This window comes from Nicotiana tabacum, chromosome 22, assembly GCF_000715075.1.
Source record: "Nicotiana tabacum cultivar K326 chromosome 22, ASM71507v2, whole genome shotgun sequence".
Classification (NCBI taxonomy): Eukaryota; Viridiplantae; Streptophyta; class Magnoliopsida; order Solanales; family Solanaceae; genus Nicotiana; species Nicotiana tabacum.
The window spans coordinates 139,246,842-139,259,571 of NC_134101.1; the positions used below are offsets into that span (position 1 = coordinate 139,246,842).

At 39.2% G+C, this 12,730-nt stretch overlaps 1 long non-coding RNA gene across 1 annotated transcript; it reads right to left on the reverse strand.

Annotated features, from left to right (window-relative positions):
* Positions 1-1,923: 1,923 nt before the first annotated feature.
* Positions 1,924-8,023, reverse strand: LOC142176775 (uncharacterized). The gene is made up of 2 exons (XR_012705572.1): positions 7,316-8,023; positions 1,924-2,425 (listed from the first exon to the last, which is right to left on the reverse strand). It is a non-coding gene; the product is annotated as an uncharacterized LOC142176775 (long non-coding RNA).
* Between the last annotated feature and the right edge of the window lie 4,707 nt (positions 8,024-12,730).

Consider the following 12,730-nt stretch of genomic DNA (forward strand, 5'->3'; position numbering starts at 1 on the left):
GAGTAAGGGGTCGTGTTCGCCAAGGTCCTGGCAGCTGAAGCTATGCGTTCGCGAGAGGACCCTCACGTCCGCGAAAGAGGAATTTGGGCCAGTGGGATTTTGTTCATCGCGTTCGCGATGGTAGTCTCGCATTCGCAAAGAAGAACGCATTTGGGCAGAATTTAAAATCCAAAATCGAGGGTTTGAGTTCATAACTTCAAAAATTGATTGAAAGCTCGGTAGAAGGCACAATTTGGAGAGATTTTTGAAGGAAGTTTGGGGGTAATGATTTCTAACTCCTTTATGATTAAATCCCATTAATCTAAACATAAATTCATCATCTAATTTCGGATTTGGGGTGAAAATTGGGGAAAGTTGAGAAAAGTCCTTAGGCCTAATTTTGGGATTTGGTATCGGATTCGAGTAAATTTGGTATGGTTAGACTCGTGAGTAAATGGATGTTCATAATGTGTGACTTTTACCCGATTCTGAGACGTGGGCCCGAGGAGGATTTTTGGGCATTTTTCTATTTTCTTGCCTTCGCTTCGATTTCGTTAGCTAAATTAGTTGTTAGTCGTTGTATTTACGTTATAATATTGATTTGATTAGATTTGGTCCACTCGGAGTTGGATACTCGTGGCAAGAGCGTGATTTCTGATTGATTTGAGCTCGATTTGAGGTAAGTGGCTTGCCTAACCTTGTGTGGGGAAACTCCCCTTAGGATTTTGGTTCTGTTGTTATATGAGTGTCGTGTACGTGAGGTGACGAGTGCGTACACGTGCTAATTATTGAGAAAAACCCTATTTTCATTAAGCAAATATCTGTGTTTTCCCTTTTAATTGAGAATACTAGTTCATGTAGTCTCCTGCTTAGCTTAGGAAAACATGTCTACGTGCCTTAACCATCTTATCTGTTTAAACTGTTTTACTTGGACAACGTGCAACATGTTTAGGATAGGAATTACCTGTTTCTTTGATGCTAATTTGATTAGAATTGTATACTTCCTGGCCGAGACTGTTGTGCATATTGATATTACGTATTTACTTTGGGACTACAGAACGATATTCCGGGAGATCCCCCTTGCCTGTTTACTTTGGGACTATGGATCGGTATTCCCAGAGATCTCCCTACACATTTATATTTGGGACTACGGGACGTTATCCTGGGAGATCCCCCTGTACATTTACGATTTGGACTACAAGACGGTATCCCGTGAGATCCTTATTCATTTATGTTTGGGACTACAGGACGTTATCTTGGGAAATCCCCTGTTGCTATCTCTGTGTGTTGAGTTATTTCTTCCTGTGATTTCATATTTATTGAATGTTAGCATCTTTAATTACTGTCTCATTTCACATTATTTTTCCTTGTTATATATATAACTAGTAGGTCCCTGACCTGATCTCGTCACTACTCAGCCGAGGTTAGGCTTGGCACTTACTGGGTACCGTTGTGGTGTACTCATGCCCTTTCCTACACATGTTTTTCGTGTGTAGATCCAGGTTCTTCTGCTCAGCCATACTATCCGAGAGGCGAGGCTATTCATAGACTTTAAGGTATATCTGCCGCGTCCGCAGACCTAGAAATCCCTCTCTATTCTCCCTTCAGTCATAGGCTTTTCCTTGTATTTCCTTGTTATTAGACTTCTGGAGTTAGAAACCTTATGTATTCTTCTTTAGCTTGTGATTCATGAGATTCCGGGTTTTGGGACTGTAATTATTGGTCAAGAGTGCTATTATTGTATATGACGAGTGGCATTTTAAACGCTTTATCTATATTTACCTGTTAGATGGCTAGTTTGTACTTTTAAAATCCTTTTCCGCAATTTGTTAGGCTTACCTAGTGGTAGAGACTAGGTGCTTCAAGACAGTTCACGGAGGGAGAACTTGGGTCGTGACATATCTAAACAAAAATCACATCACAGCTCTAGGGCCCACATCAAAATCTCGGTAATCGAATCAAATTAATAACCAGCTCTCCCAGAGCTCACATCAACCAGAAATCCGTCGATTACTCATAATTCGCGTGTATACTATCAAGAGAGAAACATGAGAGGGTGACCCTAGGGGGATGGATTCGTATCCACACGATGCATGACCAATTTAACATGCTACATGGACAACTCACGTGCTAATAATATCAACCGCATAGACGACTCACATGCCATAATATCAGTATCTGGATCCGCATAGATAACTCACGTTCTACACGGACAACTCACGTGTCAATAATCACAATCTGCCCAGCGTGGTCATAAGCTCAATATCACAATCCGTCCAGCATAGTCATAGGCATAACAACACAATTCACCCGATGTAATCAGAGGCATAACAACACAATCCGTCCGATGTGGTCACATGCATAACAACACAATCTATCCGGCGTGGTCACAAGCATAACAACACAATTCACCCGACGTGGTCACAAGCTTACCAACATAATCTGCCTAGCATGGTCACAAGAGTTAGTCCAAATCATATCACACATAAGCAAATATACAAGAACACATGTATATGATCAATGAATATAAAAATTTCATGTTCCTGGACTGATATAAGTGATATGCTAAAATATATGCATTTGCAAAGTGTGCTATCATATATAAATGATATGCTAAAGTATATGCATGTGCAAAGTGTGCTATCATAGCTCAAATCGGTAATTTCATCAGGAAAATTAGCCTCTATGTAAGCTCAAAATATGGATCAAATAGTTCACAACAGGGTTACAAATATAAAAAATTATCGCAGTTTAAAGCTTAATAATCAATTTAAGACATGTCATAGCCTAAACATTACCCCGAGCATGGATAACTACTCTGGTGCTTGCATATGGGCTCAGTCCCCACATATATGCACACCTATAACATGTAGCTATCACAAATAACTCAGGAAACTAATGCCTCAATCAAGTTTAGGTAAGATACTTACCTCAAGCAAGCCAAACAATACTCTAGAAACGCCATTCCGCATGAATCGACTTCCAAACGACTCGAAACTTGCCAAAAACAACTCAAAAATATCAAATAATGCCAAAGGAAACCAACCCAAACGATAAAGGTCAAATCTTTTATCAAATACTCAAAGTCAACCCCAGGCCCACACCTCAAAACCCGACAAAACTCATAAATTCCGACAATCTAGACTATTATGAGTCATCCATACTAATTTAACTCAAATCCGACTTTGAATTGATGTTCAAAACTCAACTAATCACTTTAGAAAAGTTTAGACAAAAACCCCCATGTGGTGAAAATCCTCTCCAAAATCTCTCAAAACCAAGCTCCAAATCTAATAAATGAGATAAAATGAACAAACACTTTGAATAAATAGAAATTTGCCAGCCTATGCACATGTGTGAACAACAGGCCGCTCCTGTGACAAAATTCCCGCTTCTGCAGAGACCACTAAAATTCCGACCTCTCGCACCTGCGGACAACTTTTCTCTTCTATGATATCGCATATGCAATGTACCTTCCGCTTCTGCGAAGCACTCTCCTAGCATGCCTTCCCACTTTTGTGCAACTCTGCCTGCCTCTATGACATTATGCCCTAACTTAACCTTTTGCATCTGCGCCTCCTCACTTGCATTTGCGGCTCTGCACTTGCGCCCAAAAATTTTGCAGGTGCAATGACACTAGACCCCTGCCAAACCAGTCATCACCAATATGACTCAAAGTGGTGCGAAACCCATCCGAAACTCACCCGAGCCCTTGGGGACCCTGTCCGAGCATACCAACAAGTTCCAAAACATAATGCAGACCTACTCGAGGCCTCAAATCATACATAACAACATCAAACTACGAATCAAAGCTCAAATCAAACTTGATGAACTTTTGAACTTTCAACTTCCAAAACTCGTGCCGAACCATATCAAATCAAATCGGAATGACCTCAATTTTTGCAAACAAGTTTCAAATGACAAAACAAACTCGTTCCAACTTCCGAAACAACATTCCAATCCCAATATCATTAAGTCAACTCTCGATCAAACTTATGAACTATCCAAATCTTCAAATTATCAACTTTTGCCAATTAGCTCCAAAACCTTCTAGAAACATCCAAATGCAATTCGGGCATATTGCAAGTGTAAAATCACTATCCAGACCTAATAGAATCGTTAAAACTCCGATCCAAGGTCAAATACATAAAAGTCAAACTCGGTCAAATCTTCTAGCTTAAAGTCTTCTATTTGAGAATTATTCTTCCAAATCAATCCCAAACCACTCGAAAACTAGAACCGACGATACCCACAAGTGATAATTCACCATATGAAGCTAATCAAGACCTCAAACCAGTGAGCTGAATGCAAATGCTCAAAACGACCAATTAGATCGTTTTATTTTTACCATGTCGAATTTGTCAATGCTTGAAGTTTGTGGTACTTGACATTTTTGAAAAAAATTACCTATCATGGGTTCTTGATACTAATATTTACTTAGACACTAAAGGTCATGGTGACACTATTATTCAAGTTAATGAAGCATCAAGCTAGGACAAAAAAAGGCTATGATTTTTCTTTGTTATCATCAGGATGAAGATTTGGAGGTTGAGTATTTGGCAGTAAAAGATCCACTTGAATTGTGGACTGGCCTAAAGGAATTGTATGATCACCTTAAGGTTACAATATTTCCAGGGCAAGATATAAGCGAATATATTTACGGTTGCAAGATTTAAGATAGTACTAAGTATAACTCTGTTGGTGTATTTCGAATAACTTCCTAATTAAAATTATAAAGAGATGTTATGAATGATGAGGATTTTTTGAAAAAGACTTTTACAATTTTTCATGCCTCAAATATGGTATTATAACAACAATACCGTGGAAGGGGTTTTAAAAAGTATTTTGAATTGATCTCATGCCTTCTGGTGGCAGAACAACATAACACTCTTTTGATGAGAAACCTATCTCACATAGTCAACTTCATTCCCCGAAGCAAATGTGATAGCGACACATGATAAGTCTGAAAAAAGATAAAATAATTATCGTGGCTATATAAATGTGTAACAACCCGATCGGCCGTTTTAAAAATTAATACCTCGATCCCCTATTAACTGCTTTTCCTATGTTTGTTTATGCTATTTTGATTTGCCGGGATGTTTGGTTTTGAGTTTCGGAGAGTTTTAGGACACTTAGTCCCTAAATGAGAGTTTAAGTTTTAGAAATTGGACCGTAGTCGGAGCAGTGTGAAGACAACCTCAAAATGGAATTTTGTTGGTTCCATTAGCTCCGTTGGATAATTTTGGGCTTAGGGGCGTATTCGGATTGTGTTTTGGAAGTCCGTAGCTAATTTAGGCTTTAAATGCCGAAAGTTGAATTTTTGAAGTTTCCGGTTCGATAGTGAGATTTTGATATCGGGGTTGAAATAGAATTTCAGAGTTGGAGTAGATTTGTAGTGTTTAATTTGACGAGTGTGCAAAATTTCAGGTCATTCGGACGAGGTTTGATAGACCTTTTGATCGAAAGCGTGGTTTGAGAGTTTTTGAAATTCTTAGGCTTGAATCCGATGTAAAATTGGTGTTTTGATATTGTTTTGGACATTCTGAAGGTTGGAACAAGTTTGAATGATGTTTTAGGATTGGTTCACATATTTGGTTGAGGTCCCGGGGGCCTCGGGTGTGTTTCGGGTGGTTAACGGAGGGTTTTTGACCCTAAAAGAATTGTTGTTGCTGCTGTATTTCTTGGTTCTGGTTTCCTTATATGCGACCACAATAGTGGGGCTGTGATCGCATAGGTTTGTTGGTGAGGCGGCAAAATTTGTACTATGCGATCACCAAGATTGGGCCGCGATCACAAAGTGAGAGGAGTCAAAGCAGTGCGGTCGCATGAGGTTGTACGCGAACGCATAGTGTGGACGCGTGTGGCATGGGGTGATTGGTTACTCTGTGCGAACACGGTTGGGTGTATGAGATTGCGTGGAGGGAGGAGAGCCAGTGCTATACAAACACGTGTGATGGATCGCGAACGCACTGAAAAATTTTAATAAAAAGCTGGGCAGTGTTTTAATAGCCCAATCTGCGACCCTTCTCCATTTTTCTACCATTCTTGAACGAGATTAAAGCTTTTGAGAGAGATATTTGAGGAAACCAAAGGGGAATCATTTGGAGGTAATATTCTTGACTTCATAACTCATTTATATTGTCACACCTCCTTTTTACCTACCCCAGAAGGGATATAAGGGAGTCTTTTCCAATTTAAGTGACAATCGAAACATGAATATTTAAATTAAAATCAGAGTCGCCACTTGGAATAATTTATGGTGTCCCAAGTCACCAGTTTTAGAATCCCAAATCGAGGAAAGATTGACTCTGTTTTACAGTCCGCGAAACACAGAAATCCAGGTAAGGAATTCTGTTAACCTGGAAGAAGGTGTTAGGCATTCCCGGGTTCCGTGGTTCTAGCACAGTCGCTGAACTATTATTATTAGATCAATTATCTGATGTAATTACACATTTTAAACCTACGTTCCCTTTTAACTTTTGGTCGCTTTTAATATTTCAGGAAATTTTAAGGTTATTTAAAACATATCGTAAGCCACGCTACATGAAACGCACCTGCGGTTCACGACGCGCTTTATTTAACCTTGTTAGAAATTAGAATCGGGTCACATGAAATGCACCCCGGATTTTAGTAATTACAAATCACAACTACGTCACGAGAACCATACCCGTAGCCATGATAATTATTTAATTAACGTGCCTAAAGCAAACTACGAAATTTATTTTAGTATCTAAGTTATAAGATTAATAAGAGGGCCATAAAGGATTTAATTAGGATGTCACACCCCAATACAATTAAAAGGGCTATTCCTAATTATGCTTATAGAACTAATGTGTTAACCCTTTCAAATAACAATCACATTCTTAATTCTAACTTAACAGGCGCATTCAATTATCTTTTAAACAAATCTGACTTTTCACAGCATATTACAATACCTCAAACACTCCCCAAATTCCGAAGTTCTTTAACCAAATCACTGAAAAGCTCACAACAAATCACAACACAATTTTGTGCGAAGCAACTCTCGATAGAATTTTCCATTCTGTAGCATACTTGACATGTTAAAATCATAAAAAATTTCTAAACTGAATGGGCAAATACTCATAAATAGGGCAGTTTTTTATTCCCGAACTTTAATTCTTCAACAACACATATTGCTCATATTTTAAAATCAAAGAACACCACCAAGGAATCATACAAAACCCATAGTCAATTCATGATTTACTAATAGCTACAAGGCCAAGCAAATTGCAGACAACCACAGAGCAATACAACCCCAAACACTAGCTCAAATCATATTTAGCTCTAAAGTGAAATAAAAGAGATTAGAAGTAACCTGAAATTAGCTTTCCAATTAATATTATTTTTGGCAGTTACAAAAAGTGACTCGAGCCAAATTGAATGAATCGGCAACGAAGGTTTTCAAACGGAATCACCAAAGAGAAGATGGAAGCCTTGACCGGAAACTATGACGAATTCACACGGGAACTCAGACTCTAACCTCGAGCAGCAGTCATGCTACTCGAACTTGAACACCTCGAGCAATCTCCATCTTTTGCAACCAAAATAGAATTTGAAAAGAAGAGATGAAACTTATATTATTTTTGTATTTTTGGATTTGTGGCAGAGATGAAACAAGAAGGATCTGAGTTTGCTTTCATGTGTTTTTATGGACTTTAGATAGAATGAAATCCCAAACTAAGGAGGCAAACACAAAACTGAAAATCTCTGTCCGTTTCCCCCAAATTTCAGTTCGATTTTTCTCTGTTTCGTTCTTCTTCGGCTGTTTTCCTATATTTCATGTATATGACTGCTCTAAGTTAAAGACAGGAAGGTGAAGATGGGGTCTGGTTCGTGTCCGTTTGGTCACTGCTGTAGGTTGTGGGTGCGTGTATAGAGATAGAGATGAGGTCTTGGTTGCTTGGGGTGTGGAGGAGATGAGGAGTTCTATTGTTTTTGTCAATGGTGAAAGGAGTGGGTGTTTGGTTGAAGAAGAAAGCAAAACCGATGGAGGAGGGGGCTCTTCTGTGTTCTCTGTGGCGGATGTCAAGTCTCTAGGTCTAGGTTAGTTTTTGTAGGTTTTTTTAGGTTAAGGGGTATGTGCATAGGAATTATGGGCTTGGGAATTATGGGCTAGGTCCGAAAATTAAGCTTAGAAATGGGTTGTTTGAGCCCAAGTTTTATTCTTTCTCCGAGAACAAGATTAAAAATATGACCTCATTTATCAATTAATCCTACTTAAGTAAAATAACTATTAAGATAAGACTATTCGTTAAAACAAACCTATTTTTTGGTATTTTCAAATATCATATTAAAATAAAAACAAGGTACTATTTTTTGTATTTTTTTAGTTTTACGGAAAGTAATAAACTAAAAGCAACTAAAAAGAAGAAATATTTTTGTAATTTTCATTTTTTGGATAAAATAAAGTAAAAGAATCGAGACTAATTGAAATATCGATATTAGGCCTAAACTAAATATTTTACGCTAAAATGAGTGAAATCCCGGGGAGGGTCAAAAATCACATGTCTACAGCTGCCCCTCTTTAACAAGAAATATGAAGTATTTTTAGACAAAGAACGACTAGACAGGTTTTTTGACCCGACCCTTATTTAGAGAGACCAAAACCTAAGAGGAAGGAGAATGTGACCGGGCCATGGTATCTAAGCTGCCTACATATCCTTGGCTATAAAGGGATCAAGCCACGTGTAGTTCAGAAGTGAGTGAGATGATGGAGTATACCAAGGTGGAGAGCCGATTGAGGTGTCGTCGAGGTTCCGGTCCGCGGTCCTGTTATTACATCAAAATCAAAAAATAAAAATGACTAACTAAGCCTGTCAACTATAAGTTACAAGATTCCTATCTATAAGTCTTCTAAAGCTTGATCTTGAGTTTTGAATGGTTCTTCATGTAGACTTTAGATTTGAATCTTGACGCTTGCTAGTGCAGGTGCTAGTTCATTCTTCTTCAGCTTTTCGGATCAAAACCGGACACACTATGCTTGTGACCTCCGTCATGTCTTGAGCAATCCACCTCTTGTCTCAGCTTCTTCATTTTGGATTCACTTCCCTCCCATATTTTTGTTTTTTTTAAATTCTGGATTGAGATTACTTCTGTTGACCATCTCCGACTGTTGACTCGCATTCTTGCCACGAGCTTCTGCTACTTCTAACTTGAATTGAATTCTGAAATGACTTCCCTTGTTCTCCAGGTGGGCGCCTAATTACCAAAACTTGAACTGTATTCCCTTGTTCTCCGGGTGGGCGCCTGAATGCCAAAACATGAATTGTATTCCCTTGTTCTCTAGGTGGGCGCCTGATTGCTAAAAAAAATTGAACAATATTCCCTTATTCTCCAGGTGGACGCCTGATTGCCGAAACTTGAACTGTACTCCCTTGTTCTCCAGGTGGACGCCAGATTACCAAAACTTGAACTGTATTCCCTTATTTTCCAGGTGGGCGCCTGATTGCCAAAACTTGAATTGTATTCCCTTGTTCTCCAGGTGGGCGCCTGATAGCAAAAAATTAAACTGTATTCCCTTGTTCTCCAGGTGGACGCCTGATTGCCGCAACTTGAACTATACTCCCTTGTTCTCCAGGTGGGCGCCTGATTACCAAAACTTAAACTATATTCCCTTGTTCTCTAGGTGGGTGCCTGATTGCCAAAACTTGAACTGTATTCCCTCGTTCTCCAAGTGGGCGCTTGATTGCAGAAACTTGAACTGTATTCCTTGTTCTCCAGGTGGGCGCCTGATTGCCGAAACTTGAACCGTATTCCCTTGTTCTCCAGGTGGGTGCCTGATTGCCAAAACATGAACTGTATTCCCTTGTTCTCCAGGTGGGTGCCTGATTGCCCAAATTTGAACTGTATTCCCTTGTTCTCCAGGTGGGCGCCTGATTGCCGAAACTTGAACCGTATTCCCTTGTTCTCCAGGTGGGTGCCTGATTGCCAAAACTTGAAATGTATTCCCTTATTCTCTAGGTGGGCATCTGATTGCCAAAACTTTAACTATATTCCCTTGCTCTCCAGGTAGGCGCCTGATTGCCAAAACTTCAACTATATTCCCTTGCTCTCCAGGTGGGCGTCTGATTGCCAAAACTTGAACTGTATTCCCTTGCTCTCCAGGTGGGCGCCTGATTGCCAAACTTCAACTGTATTTCTTTGCTCTCCAGGTGGGCACGTGATTGCCAGAACTTGAACTGTATTCCCTTGCTCTCCAGGTGGGCGCCTGATTGCCAAAACTTGAATTGTATTCCCTTGCTCCCCAGGTGGGCGCCTGATTGCCAAAACTTGAACTGTATTCCCTTGCTCTCCAGGTGAGCGCCTAATTGCCAAAACTTTAATTGTATTCCCCTTCTCTCCAGGTGGGTGCTTGATTGCCAAAACTTTAACTGCTTTTCCTCGGAACTTGATCGTTTTCCATTTTTCCCCGGGTGGGCTCCTGATTGCTGAATTTGACCCGTCTTCCTTTGAAAATTGCTGCTTTCCCCTTGTTCTCCAGGTGGGTGCCTGATTTCCAACACTTGCACATGTTTTTCCTTGAGACTTGAACTGCTTCTCTTTGGAACTATCTCCCCTTGTTTCTCCAGGTGGGTGCCTGATTGCTGAACCTGAGTTGTCCTCTTCTTGAAACTTCTTTTCTTTGAACTGTCTTCCCTTGTTTCTCCAGGTGGGTGCCTGATTTCAACAAAATAGATAAAATGAAAGAAATGTTTCTGCCCCAGTTTGATATTGGGAACATTTGTGAGTGTTAACCAATTCTTGTTATCAAAATAAGTTCTAAGCTAAATTCCCTTATCCTGAAAATTTCAAACCAAGTCTTATCTCAAAAGTGAAAAACTTTAAATGCTAGATTATACTTCTCCAAAGTGGAACTTACGCTAAATCTTGTTATCTACGAAGGTCTTAAAATTTAACTAGGTCCCATTATCCAGGAGGGTCTTGAGAACCCTTTTTTTATAAAGTCATTATCCAGGAGGGGTTTAAATTAAGTCCCATTATCCAGGAGGGTCCTGAGAAGCCGAGAATGAACTTACCTGAGCCGCTCTCTCTTCCTGGAGGATCTATGTGGAACGAACAAAATTCCTTGCCCCTGAATCATGCTTTTCCTCATGGAGGGTTCCCGTAGATCGAACAAATTTCTTTCCCCTTCTCAAACCGCCTTTGTGCTGACATAATTTGGGCATGAAATTTGAAAAATTCAAGTTTCCAAGCTTTGATTTGGGCATAGTCTTCACCCCTGTTTCAAACAAAGAAAAATTGTGAGTTTAAACATGGTGGTTGGTTTGTGGCCTTGACTTTGAGGGCGATTGCTCCTTCACTTCCCATGATAACTTTGATTTCAACTCGAAAGACCTTGCTTGTTTATTGACTAACCACTTTCTCTGTCACCCTTATCACAGAAAATACCTCTGATCCGTTCAAACCCAACATCTTCTATATATTGCATTTTGCTCATGAATTGACATTTACCGAACCTTTGTACTTCATATGAATCCCAAAACACGTTGATTTTTACCAACTTAGCACTCTCAAAGATTATATGGGAGGTCTTTTTGGACTGTAATGTGGCTTTTGGATAGGGTTAGAAAGGAAGGATATCACAAAGGCTCAAAACAACTAAGATAACAGGGCTAATTTATTTACAACTTTTGGAATCCATTTTAAAAACTTTGCCCCAATTCTGAAACAAGGGAATTTGACTCTTTTTTTTCTTTTCTTTTTAAGATGGAACTTCTAAGAAAGACTGCCCCACTCTCGACTTCGTGGGATTATGAAATATTTATTTGGTATGACCAAACCGTAAGGCTGCCTACGTATCTTGTGGTAACAAGAATCAGGTCAAACGTAGTTCACAAAGATACGTTTTGTTGTTGCTATTTTTTCTCTTTTCCCTTTTTTCTTTTTTTTTTCTTCTTTTTGTTTTTCCCCTTTTTTCTCTATTTTTCTCTTTTTTTTTTGAATTTTCTTTTGGAATGAACTTTCTAAAATAAACCTATGGGGCATGAACTTTTTTTTTAATGGCTCTAACCTGATTCCAAAAGAGGGGAGGTTAAAGAAATCAGTACATGCTCAAAAGGGTATCGAACGGTATAAGTGTCTGGATAGTTGAAAGAGGGCCTCCCAATCCCTAAAAATGCCAAGTACAACACATGCAACTGGAAAAAAAATACACACAATATTTCTTTTACATCTTCGACATTGATATCACTGATATGTCTTCTACTTTTCTTTAGCGCTTTGTCAAGTACAGAACTCTCGTTGGGTAATTTCTTCTTCATAATGGATACCCTCCGTCAGTTCAGAGCAAAACTTTCTTGACTTTATCTTGTAACTTGAGATGCAATTGAACTCAAAGTTGTTTGCTTCAAATTGTCCGGGATGCACTTTCCTTTAAAGAATTATTGTTATCCTACTAACTTCCCAAATTATCTGCCCCAGTTTCACATGGTTCGGGCTTCAAGTGATCTCAAAATGCCCAAATCTGTACTTATTTCCCTCAAGTGTCCCTATCATCCTTAAAATTGTTTCATTACTTCATGACTAAACTAACTTTTATGATCAGGCCTAGAAGTATGTCATGTCGCTAAAGCCAGCATGAAAAGAACTATAAAAGGGAAAGAGAACTAACAAACACTGACTAGCAATAACAGAAAATAGGAAATTCCATTAGACAGACGGTGAACGGGTTTGAACAACAAAACAAGCAAAATAAACTAGGGTACAACCCTGGAACAAACCTAGATAACAC